This window comes from Babylonia areolata, chromosome 13 (genome assembly GCF_041734735.1).
Source record: "Babylonia areolata isolate BAREFJ2019XMU chromosome 13, ASM4173473v1, whole genome shotgun sequence".
Classification (NCBI taxonomy): domain Eukaryota; kingdom Metazoa; phylum Mollusca; class Gastropoda; order Neogastropoda; family Buccinidae; genus Babylonia; species Babylonia areolata.
In genome coordinates, this window is record NC_134888.1 from 40,601,298 (window position 1) to 40,613,570 (window position 12,273).

Sequence of the window (12,273 nt, forward strand, 5' to 3'; positions counted from 1 at the left end):
AAACCAACGAAAAAGACAGGAAGCAACAACTCACTTTTGAGACTCCTAAGCTCTTTCCATTCAGCAGCAACATGTTTGACGCAAGCCTTTGAAGTGACAGCATCCCCCCTGTCCCAAACTATTGAACTCTTCCCGCACTAACTATATATACAACACTTTGAAACATCTGATGATACTGAGCTAACAGATGGTCAGGGGACTCAGTTCCTCTACTGAACTGTGTACTCTGTCACTTCATCCCATACATACACAGCAAAACAAATATGAAACTGAAAGCGCTGAATGCATGGCATGCTGAATGCAGAGTTTATGAAGTATGTTGCAAATATCAAAAGGAAGGCTGCTTTGTGGCTCTTCCTTTGAAGATTTAACCGTTTCCTTTAAAAGGTTTAGTTGTTTGAGCACAAACTCGTGGTGATCAAATGATATATGTAAGCGAAATGCTCCATACCATGTGTCACGCGTGCTAAAGCGGACGTGCACCCTCCCCAAGATACCCCACTACAGACGCCACAACACAAGCCCACACAGAAACGAAATTATGTAATGCATTTAATGATTGTGTGTATATGCCTATAGATGTATGTATATATATATATATATATATATATATATATATATATATATATATATAAATTAATTTTCAAGAGCATACAAAAAAAAAAACCCCAAAAAAACCCACCACCACCACCCCCCCCACCCCCCCCCCCCCCCCCCCCCCCCCCCAACAAAAAAAAAAAAAAAAAAAAAAAAACGGCAGCAGAACTACAACTGTCTTGTCACATTTTTTCACAAGGGCACTGGTAGGTGAGATTTCAAACCACCATCACTATAAGCACAGGATGTCTTGTTTCCACGATAAAAAATATATATATTAAACACATGAACATAGGAGTGCTGCTGACGCTGGCGGACGGAAGACAGGCCCCCAGTATGGAGAACGTCAGCGGAGCCCTCAGTGGATCCGTCGCCGGCTCCGAGAGGCGGATGGTCTGGAACCACCATGTTATAACTAAAACATCTACAAAACTGGCGCCACTCAGCGAGGAGCGCACAGGAAGATGCATTGGCAGCCCAAAACCATTGATGAATAATTATTTCGAAAGATATTTTTTTCACATATTATGGAAAACATACGTTATAGTTGTTTTTTTGTGTGTGTGTGTGTTTTTGTTTTTTTTTTGTTTTTTTTGTGTGTGTGTTTGTTTTGTTTGTTTTTAAGTGAATGACATTAACAATGGTTGCCGGCATCTTTTTCCGCACGCCTCGCCGCCGTAAAAATAGACTAATAATTATCTCCCTTTCTTCCAGTATTTCACATGTCATAAAACAAATCATTTACCATATACAACAGTACTGTTTTCTACAAGCATAAATTTATTCCCGATGTTAACTCGTGGCCTCTAGTTGGACGAGCTCCTTAAACCTTAAAAATATCCAATAAAATAGTCTTGAGCATGTAAAAAGCAAGATATCTAAAATTACCCCCTTCCATTGAAAAAACTCCCACTTGTCAGACATGTAAAAAATGTAGCTCCTCCCCAATTCTTACATTTCAATATTTATTCCTTACATTTCCAATATAACATTTTAGCAACACGTGACAACTCATCGCCCCTTCACAGGCTCACAACTTTCACAATAAACCGTGACAAGAGAAAGGTCACAACAAACAGGAGACAGAAAATACAAACGTAACAATGAACCACGACGGAGGAAAACACAAGACTGGAACACAAGCTCCTACCTAGAGCGACGTGACGTTTCCCCACGATTCGAACGGAGGCACAACACCTCAAGACGCGCGCCAGGCAACTGGAGAACGCTGACAGGACAAGAACAGAAGTCACCCACTGGCCACCGCACAGTGTTCCGTAAACGAACAACGGGTGTTAACTTCGAAACACAGATGAACAGTTCCACTGGCGGACATAAAGTCCTTTACAGAGGAAAACAAAACGAACATCAGCCGCTAAGCACTGGTTCTACCACTGTCCTTCTCCAAGGACTGACTCCTTTCGAGTGAAGCTGGGGACAAACCGGCGAGAAGCATTTGAAGCAATAGAACTCCGCTCACTCTGTTCACTCAGCTTCATTTTTTTTTCTTTTTTTTTCCGTTCAGTTGCACGAAACACTTACAAACCATAGAAAACATGACACAACACCACGATCTCTCTCTACGCTCGAACGCAAGGGGAACACGCACGATGGAAAACATCGTGCACGCGCATAAGAAACACACCCGCCTCTAAAAATAATCCAGCGACCCACCGGCCCTCCATAAACGTAAAAGAAAAGAAAAAACAGCAGAACCATTTTGTGGTCCGTGACACCATTCAGGAAGCATCCCTTTCCGTCAAAGCCCATGTCCCTTTTTCCTGATGTCGGCGCCAAATGGAATAAATGAATAAACAAATTTATCACTATGAATGAATAATGAATAAACATACAGATAAATGAACAACTATTTTGCACACACACACACAAAAAGCCAAACAAAAAGGAAATAACATGGAAGAACTTACAAAAAAAAAAAGAAAAAAAGAAGAACCAGCATCTAACACCCATTTCCCAACACACACACACACACACACACACACACACACACACACACACACACACACACACACATAACGTATACCGTAAAACAAAGAATTCATACATATGACCAATTCAAGCTAATAATAATAATGACAATAATATTGATAATAATAGTTATAATGGTAATAATGATAATAATCATCATCATCATCATTATAATAATAACCACAGTGATAATAATAGTAATCGTCCACTTGACATTTGTTGTGATGTGTGTGTGTGTGTGTGTGTGTGTGTGTGTGTGTGTGTGTGTGTGTGTGTGTGTGAGCGCGCGCGAGTTTGTGTGTGTGTGTGTGTGTGTGTGTGTGTGTGTGTGTGTGTGTGTGTGTGTGTGTGTGTGTGTGTGTGTGTGTGTGCGAGAGAGAGAGAGTTTGTGTTTGTGTGCATGTGTGTATACACGCACGTTTGTGGATGTGTGTGTGTGTGTGTGTGTGTGTGTGGCTGGGTGGGTGCGCTTGCGCGCTTGCGCGCTTGCGCGTTACCAAATGTGTCAAACAGAATTTCAAAAATGAAGAATTGTGTCTACCAACTGAAACAATGAATTAAGTCAACAGTATAAACAGATAACAGGCAGTGTGTAAGCGTACTATGGGAAATGGTGTCAAGGTGGTATGGGGAAATGGAGTAAGGGTGCTTTGGGAAATGGTGTAAGGGTATTATGGGGAAATGGAGTAAGGGTGCTTTGGGAAATGGTGTAAGGGTGTTATGGGGAAATGGTGTAAGGGTGCTATGTAAGGGTGCTATGGGGAAATTGAGTAAGGGTGTTCTGGGGAAATGGTGTGAGGGTGCTATGGGAAATGGTGTAAGGGTGCTTTGGGAAATGGTGTAAGGGTGTTACGGGGAAATAGTGTAAGGGTGCTGTGTAAGGGTGCTATGGGGAAATTGAGTAAGGGTGTTCTGGGGAAATGGTGTGAGGGTGCTATGGGAAATGGTGTAAGGGTGCTTTGGGAAATGGTGTAAGGGTGTTACGGGGAAATGGTGTAAGGGAGCTGTGTAAGGGTGATATGGGGAAATAGTGTAAGGGTGCTATGGGAAATGGAGTAAGGGTGTTAAGGGGAAATAATGTAAGGGTAGTAAGGGAAATGGTATAAGGGTGCTTTGGGAAATGGAGTAAGGGTGCTATGGGGAAATGGTGTAAGTGTGCTTTGGGAAATGGAGTAAGGGTGCTATGGGGAAATGGTGTAAGGGTGCTTTGGGAAATGGAGTAAGGGTGCTATGGGGAAATGGTGTAAGGGTGCTTTGAGAAATGGTGTAAGTGTGCTTTGGGAAATGGTGTAAGGGTGCTTTGGGAAATGGTGTAAGGGTGCTTTGGGAAATGGTGTAAGGGTGCTTTGGGAAATGGTGTAAGGGTGCTTTAGGGAAATGGTGTAAGGGTGCTTTGGGAAATGGTGTAAGGGTGCTATTGCAAATGGTGTAAGGGTGTTTTGGGGAAATGGTGTAAGGGCGCTATTGCAAATGGTGTAAGGGTGTTTTGGGGAATGGTGTGAGGGTGCTTTGGGAAATGGTGTAGGTGCTTTGGGAAATGGTGTAAGGGTGCTTTGGGGAAATGGTGTTAGTGTGCTTTGGGGAAATGGTGTAAGGGTGTTTTGGGGAAATGGTGTAAGGGTGCTGTGTAAGGGTGCTATGGGGAAATGGTGTAAGGGTGCTGTGGGGAAATGGTGTAAGGGTGCTATGGGGAAATGGTGTAAGGGTGCTTTGGGAAATGGCGTAAGGGTGCTTTAGGGAAATGGTGTAAGGGCGCTATTGCAAATGGTGTAAGAGTGCTTTGGGAAATGGTGTAAGGGTGCTATGGGGAAATGGTGTAAGGGTGCTTTGGGGAAATGGTGTAAGGGTGCTTTTGGGAAATGGTGTAAGGGTGCTTTGGGAAATGGTGTAAGGGTGCTATGGGGAAATGGTGTAAGGGTGCTTTGGGGAAATGGTGTAAGGGTGCTTTGGGAAATGGTGTAAGGGTGCTATGGGGAAATGGTGTAAGGGTGCTTTGGGAAATGGTGTAAGGGTGCTATGGGGAAATGGTGTAAGGGTGCTTTGGGAAATGGTGTAAGGGTGCTATGGGGAAATGGTGCAAGGGTGCTTTGGGAAATGGGAGTAAGGGTACTTTTGGAAATTGGTATAAGTGTGCTATGGGGAATGGTATAAGTGTGCTATGGGGAAATGGTATAAGTGTGCTATGGGGGAATGGTATAAGTGTGCTATGGGGAAATGGTATAAGTGTGCTATGGGGAATGGTATCAGTGTGCTATGGGGAAATGGTATAAGTGTGCTAGGGGAAATGGTATAAGTGTGCTATGGGGAAATGGTATAAGTGTGCTAGGGGAAATGGTATAAGTGTGCTATGGGGAATGGTATAAGTGTGCTATGGGGAATGGTATCAGTGTGCTATGGGGAATTGGTATCAGTGTGCTATGGGGAAATGGTATAAGTGTGCTATGGGGAATGGTATAAGTGTGCTATGGGGAAATGGTATAAGTGTGCTATGGGGAATGGTATAAGTGTGCTAGGGGAAATGGTATAAGTGTGCTAGGGGAAATGGTATCAGTGTGCTATGGGGAAATGGTATAAGTGTGCTATGGGGAAATGGTATCAGTGTGCTAGGGGAAATGGTATCAGTGTGCTAGGGGAAATGGTATAAGTGTGCTATGGGGAAATGATATAAGTGTGCTATGGGGAAATGGTATAAGTGTGCTATGGGGAAATGGTATAAGTGTGCTAGGGGAAATGGTATCAGTGTGCTATGGGGAAATGGTATAAGTGTGCTAGGGGAAATGGTATAAGTGTGCTAGGGGAAATGGTATCAGTGTGCTATGGGAAATGGTATAAGTGTGCTATGGGGAATTGGTATCAGTGTGCTAGGGGAATTGGTATAAGTGTGCTATGGGGAAATGGTATAAGTGTGCTATGGGGAATGGTATAAGTGTGCTATGGGGAAATGGTATAAGTGTGCTATGGGGAATGGTATAAGTGTGCTAGGGGAAATGGTATAAGTGTGCTATGGGGAAATGGTATAAGTGTGCTATGTGGAAATGACATAAGTGTGCTATGGGGAATGGTATAAGTGTGCTATGGGGAAATGGTATAAGTGTGCTATGGGGAAATGATATAAGTGTGCTATGGGAAATGGTATAAGTGTGCTATGGGGAATGGTATAAGTGTGCTATGGGGAAATGGTATAAGTGTGCTATGGGGAATTGGTATCAGTGTGCTATGGGAAATGGTATAAGTGTGCTATGGGGAAATGGTATAAGTGTACTATGGGGAAAATATCCTTTCAAAAGACTCCCCATAAAAAAAAAACACGGTAACCTAGCAACCAACATACCTATCTATCTGTATATCTCCTACCAACCAACATACCTATCTATTTGTATATCTATCTATCTCTCTGGCTGTCTGTCAGTCTGCCTATGTGTCTGTCTATCTATTTACGTGTCTGTATCTGTCTGTGTGCCTGTCTGTCTATATGTATATCTCTGTGTGTGTTTGTGTGTGTTAGCGCGCCTCTTCTTTCAATTCCACTTTAAACCCCGAAAAATAATCATCACGAAAAAGTATAGATCATTCTTCGCATGCCTCAAAAGTAACGCTTTTGATACATAATGCAACTTGACAACAACTCGCTGTAGTTCCCCGTCCTCAAGACAGACAGCGCACAATGCACGCGGAATCGCAATTCCACAGCCTGGAGTTTTCTGTCCTCCGCTGGGACTTGTCCTGTCCACCTGGACGTGTGCATTGGTGTACTTGCCAACTTGGATCAGCAATGTGTGTGTGTGTGTGTGTGTGTGTGTGTGTGTGTGTGTGTGTTTATGAGTGAGTGTGTGTGTGTGTGTGTGTGTGTGTGTGTGTGTGTGTGTGTGTGTGAAGGAGCAAGGTGGTGGATTGGTTAAAACGCTTTTCTGTCACAACAGTATCCGTGAAGATCTAGGTTGGAATCCCGCTCTTGCCTTTTCTCCAAAGTGTGACTGGGAAATGAAACAGGACGTCTGGTCATTCCGATGGGACGATAAACCGACGTCCCATGTGCAGCACGCGCTTGGCGCACTGTAAAAGGGCTCATTGCAACAAAAGTGTTGTCATCTGGTAAAAGGTATGTAAAAAGAAATCCACCCTGATAGGTACACAATATGATTATATTTTCACTCAAGGCCTGACAAGCACGTTGGGTTATGCTGCTGTCAGGCATCTACCCTACCTGGATGTGGTGTAGCATATAAGGATTCGTCCGAACGCAGTGACGCCTCCTTGAGAAACTCAAACTGAAAACTCTGTGTGTGTGTGTGTGTGTGTGTGTGTGTGTGTGTGTGTGTGTGCGTGTGTGTGTTGGTAGCAGTAACAATAGTTTTATCGTGGGCATATTTGTTGCAGACTAGTTGTAGTCGTTGCAGCAGCAGCAGCGTATGCGCACATAATTATGTGTATGCGCGAGGGGCAGGGGTGGTGGACAGTAATCTAAAAATACATGGATAGCTCATTGGCCAGGAAAACTGAAGCCAACTGGACGCCATATTGTTTTTCTTATCCGGCCGTCAGTCCGTTGACCAGTCATTTGCTAACTGGTGGTAGTTTCGGAACTGTTACCGTGTATCTTCGATAAAATCGTGTAAAACTTGACCCCATGACTTGTCAAATGTTGTGTCTTGATTGAAATCTGCCAATGGTTTATCAAAGTTATTACAGGAAAACAGTGCAGTGACACGTGGTGCAAACTTGCAGTGGAGACACACAGAGGAATGTCGGCTTAACTAACGCCGCCAGCAAGTGAAAACTTGCCGTGAAGCCAGCTGAGCACTTGGCTACACATACTAAGTCACCGCTTCGCAATATACTGACACGAGAAGCAAAATGGCTGATTGAACACTTCCGCTGGGTTCAGTTAGCAAAGGGGCTCAAAGAAGACATGCGCTATCCGCGTATTTTTAGAGCATTGGGTGGTGGTAAGTAGGGTGCGGCAAGTGTGTGTATAAGTGTACGTGTGATTATTTATTTTTTCTCTTTTTTTCCTTTTTTTTAATGAGGAAAAGTATACGTTGTCATTAAAACAGTGTCCCCGGGGGAAAAAATAGATAAAAAGCGGAAGAGAAAGTATAGAGAATTAAATGACAAATATAAGAATAAACAAGAGAGGCAAGGCCTTCAAGACTCACTTGTGATACACTTTAAAAAAAATCTAATCGTTAAAATGTGTTCTGTATTTGTTCTTATAAAGCTTCGGGTTAAAAAAAAAAAAATCCTAACCAGATTCGAACCCCGCGTGTTCGGGTGAGAAGAAACTGTCTTACCCATTACACTATCATGGCTCCTTAACTGACGTTCTAAAATTTAATATTTGAACATACTTTTTTAAAGGGCGATAAATCAATTGCGGTATTCGCAGTGAGAACGCTATTTAAATCATATTATTCTGGTGTATCTTGGGCATTCAAAAAATCTTTAAGGGCAATAAAAAATTCTTTTAAAGTCCGCGATAAAGGAGACGCGGCTATCGCCGCAATCACACTGCAACATTTAGCCGTTTTCTCTAGATCTAGATAGATGTACAAGTTTAGTTACACCCGCCGGGAATGTAGTACGACACGGTCGATTCAATTTCTCTTTTATGTTCATTCTAGTTTTATAGTTTTAAAGTTGATATGAAAATTTAGTATTTTGTTAAACTAATAACATGTAGAGCCAAGTACAAGTACTTCTAAACGTCGTATGAAGCAAAAAGGACTTCATTTTGAGAAAAGTCAAGAATGGAAATTTTTTCGTTTCATCAATTCAAGGGTATTAACTCGCATGGTTTACAATTTTTAACTGGAATTCCGACTGATACTGTGAATATTTTTATGGCAGTTTGGGGCATAATCCAGTAAGTGATGAGGCGTTCACAAATCTTTTTCTGAACAAATATTTAATGGTCTCTTCCTCCAACTTTCCATCACATGTTATCGTGTATTGTCCATTGAATATAGGATTGAACGGGCAGGTCAACAACTTGAAACAAAATGGCGTCGTTCGCGTTCGCGAAGAATATGAGCACGCGCTTTGAATGTGTATAAATATGTGTATGCAATTGATTTTTGCCCATGACCTTCAGGGCTCAGCCAATAAAGTCCACTGGTCGTATTGATTTTAGTATTTTCCGAAAAAGACCACTTGGGCGAATGAACATAGTGAAAGCCCTGTACACTGAGAGTAAAACACACAAGCTTTTTATGTATTGAGTATAATTTCAAAATGTAATATTTAAGACGAGAAAAATCAGTTTAAAGCAAATTAAGTCCCCTAGCATTAATTACAGATTAATTTCACTTCTTTACTATCTGCACCAAAACTTTGCAAAATAAATAAAACTTCCATGCTTAGCAAAAGAAGTTCCTGTTTGAACAAAAAATGATAATAATGACTGCTCTTGTTGTTGTGTCAGAATATCAGATCAAAGTGCTAGAGAATTTAAAAAATATAAATATAACACTGAATGCAGTTTGCATATAATTTGGCTTCTTTTTTTAATTTTTTTGTGCCCATCCCAGAGGTGCAATATTGTTTTAAACAAAATGACTGGAAAGAACTGAATTTTTCCTATTTTTATGCCAAATTTGGTGTCAGCTGACAAAGTATTTGCAGAGAAAATGTCAATGTTAAAGTTTACCATGGACACACAGACACACTGATATTGATTTTCCAAAAAATGCACAAAATAATTCAAATCTACAAACCATTCGCACATATGTGTCAGATATTTTAAATTCTTCAAACATTGATTTGCATGATATGGCACCTCGTGTTCTGGTGCCACCTGTCCCTCCCTGGGAGTTAACAAAAGCAAACGTCAACATATGTCCTTCTGACACAACAAAAGGAGAATCTCCACATATAATAGCAGCATCTGTCAGAATTGAATTAGAAGAAAATTTTGATTATCATTTAAAAGTTTACACTGATGGCTCGGTCCTGGATGATAGCAGTGCAGGATCTGCTTTTGTCATTCCTGACCTAAAAACAGAAAAATCATATTATTTAGGTAAGGGACATTCAATTTTTACAGCTGAATTGGTGGCCATCCTTATGGCTTTAAATCATCTTGTTGATATACCAATCATAGTAAGTAATATCCTATTTTGTGTTGATTCTCAATCTGTCTTAAAAGGTTTGCTCCTTTTTGAGAATAATCAAAGAGAAGATTTATTTTTTTGAAATTAGGTATTTATTGCACTCCCTATTTGTGAAGGGTACAAATGTTGATTTTTGTTGGATACCATCCCACACTAGATTCCGTTATAACGACCAAGCAGACAGGGCAGCAAAAAGGGGAGCAAAAAATCATATAGATAGTATAAAAGTATATTGCCCATTGTCATACAAGGAAATAAGCAATATACTAGAAAGAGACTTTTATAGGTGCTTGAATTCAAGTCTAAAACCTCGTCAGTTGACTCTCTCAGACTTTGGTCCGATACGCAGACCATTTCTGAGCTTAGCTCTCAGACTATTATCAAATTCATTACGGACCAAGTATTGTTCTAATGTCAAGTGTATATGCTTTAGTCACCTGACAATTGAGCATATAATTTTTCACTGTAGCTTGATGAAGCCTTTTGTACACGAAAGTGTGTCTTCACAAGTGACTGAGAACGTTGATGTTTTTGACTTTTTGCATTCATTATCAGTTGTTTCGCTTGTCAGTTTAATGACCTCTCTTACGAAGTCCTTTAAGTAATTTCCTGTAACTGTATTTAGAGGGGTTTTTTGTTTGTTTGTTTGTTTTTGTTTGTTTTGTTTGTCTTCCAAACTTCACCCACATTTTTACCCTCATTTGCCCAGTTTCCCCCAATCCCCCATTCATCCACATCTCCCACCCCTTCTAACCGATAATACTCAGATGTATTCATAAATACTTTAACAAAATGTCTTCAATCACCGATATGTGTGACGGGACATTAAACAAAAATTCCTTCCGACACAGACACACACACACACAACCGAACACCGGGTTAAAACATAGACTCACTTTGTTTACACAAGTGAGTCAAAAAGGAAAAGAGTCATAAAGTTTGTGACGTGACCCAGACTTGAGTGACGTTTCGGAAGAAATGACGTCGTAGACTAGCCTGTAAACACGTCATCACAAACATGAGCCACAGACAGACCATGGCTTCAGTCTGTTGTGAGCCTGCTTAGCTTGCAGTGTTAACCTCGTTTAACAGGCAGCTTTGCAGGCTTACTGAAGAAACAACAAACAGTTCGTTCAGTTTTTTGCTGAGGACAAAAAAGGTGGCACTGGTGTTTCCGTTCCTCGAAGGATTTATGAAGTGGCCCATGCAGCTTGATAGTCATCAGAATTGCGTCAGTGGATTCGCTGAATTCAGACGTATTGATGTCATTTGGTTTTAAGAAAAGAAAAAGGGCGTGAGTATTAACAAAAATGAAAATCTGAAAGAAAAAAAATATGCTTCGCAATGAGGCGTTTTACGTCATTTTAGGATGTGACATTGAGCGCTGTGTATTTATACTGTGGAAAGAAAATGGACATAGTGTTTAACCAAGAGCACCCGTTTGCAGGCTAAATATCAGAGCATTTATTTCTTCCATTTTCGTGTTTCATTTACTACGGGAAGACTTGAGTTGTTACAGAAGCGGTGAATGTCAAAGAGCATTGATACGATGTAAGTAAGACAGGGTGCACCTCTTACAGCAGATGTTTCTTTGCCAAAGAGTGTTGCAAGGATAACAACTGAAACTTCTATTTTCCTCGTCAAAGAAACGTCCACATTTTCAATACAGATAGACAAGTATTACCTCTTGATATGATCTGCCTTAGGGAGTAAAAATATAACAACGAAGCTTTTGTAATAGAGGATGTATTGTTGATACTAAAAAAAATCGTTGTGTACCTTAGCACTGCGCAATTTCTTTTCGAGGATTCAAAGAACCACAGAGAAAAAAATACGATAGAAAAAAAAACAAAAAAACAAAACATTTCCTCAGTAGTTGGCAAGACGTAAGTCATCTTCCCTTTCCCCTCAAGAACCGAACGAAAATTGATCTCAAAGTATTTTCTGAAGCACCAGGCAGGCAGAACAAACGAGCGTCATGGCGGCTCTTCGGAAGCTGTCGACGACAACATTAGCGATGATGGGCAAATTGAGGAAGGTGATGGGCGCCGTCACGGGCATCGCCCTCTCCTATGGGGTGTACAAGACGTTGCTGGGCAACCAGCTCTCCCAGACGATGAGAACTCGAAGCGAAGCCGCGAATGCGATCACCGTCTCGCCCAACATCCAGAAGCCGCCCTTCGACGTTGAAAATCCTCCTTCCGGTCACAGTTCCGGGAAGGCTGGGGATGATGGGGAAGCGGCCTCCATACCTGACTGCGGCCCCGGACCTCAGCCTTCCGTAGCTTCCCACGACAGAGCGTACTCCTTGTTCCTCAGGTTACTGGTCAAGGACGGCTTCGATATTGCCCAGGTGGCTTCATCCGTGGCGTCCTTGCAGGACTACGTTCAGCAGGTAGAGGGCTTCAGCTGCCCAAGCCAGCAAAGAATCGTCGCGGGTGTGGGCTTCGGGCCCCAGTTCTACCAGCGGCTGATGGGCGGGGAGCCGCAGCCTTTCACCAACGCCAGGCACGAGCTGCTGAGCGCCAGTACGCCCGGCCAAACCAGCGTGGGCGGGGACATCCTCATACACGCCAAG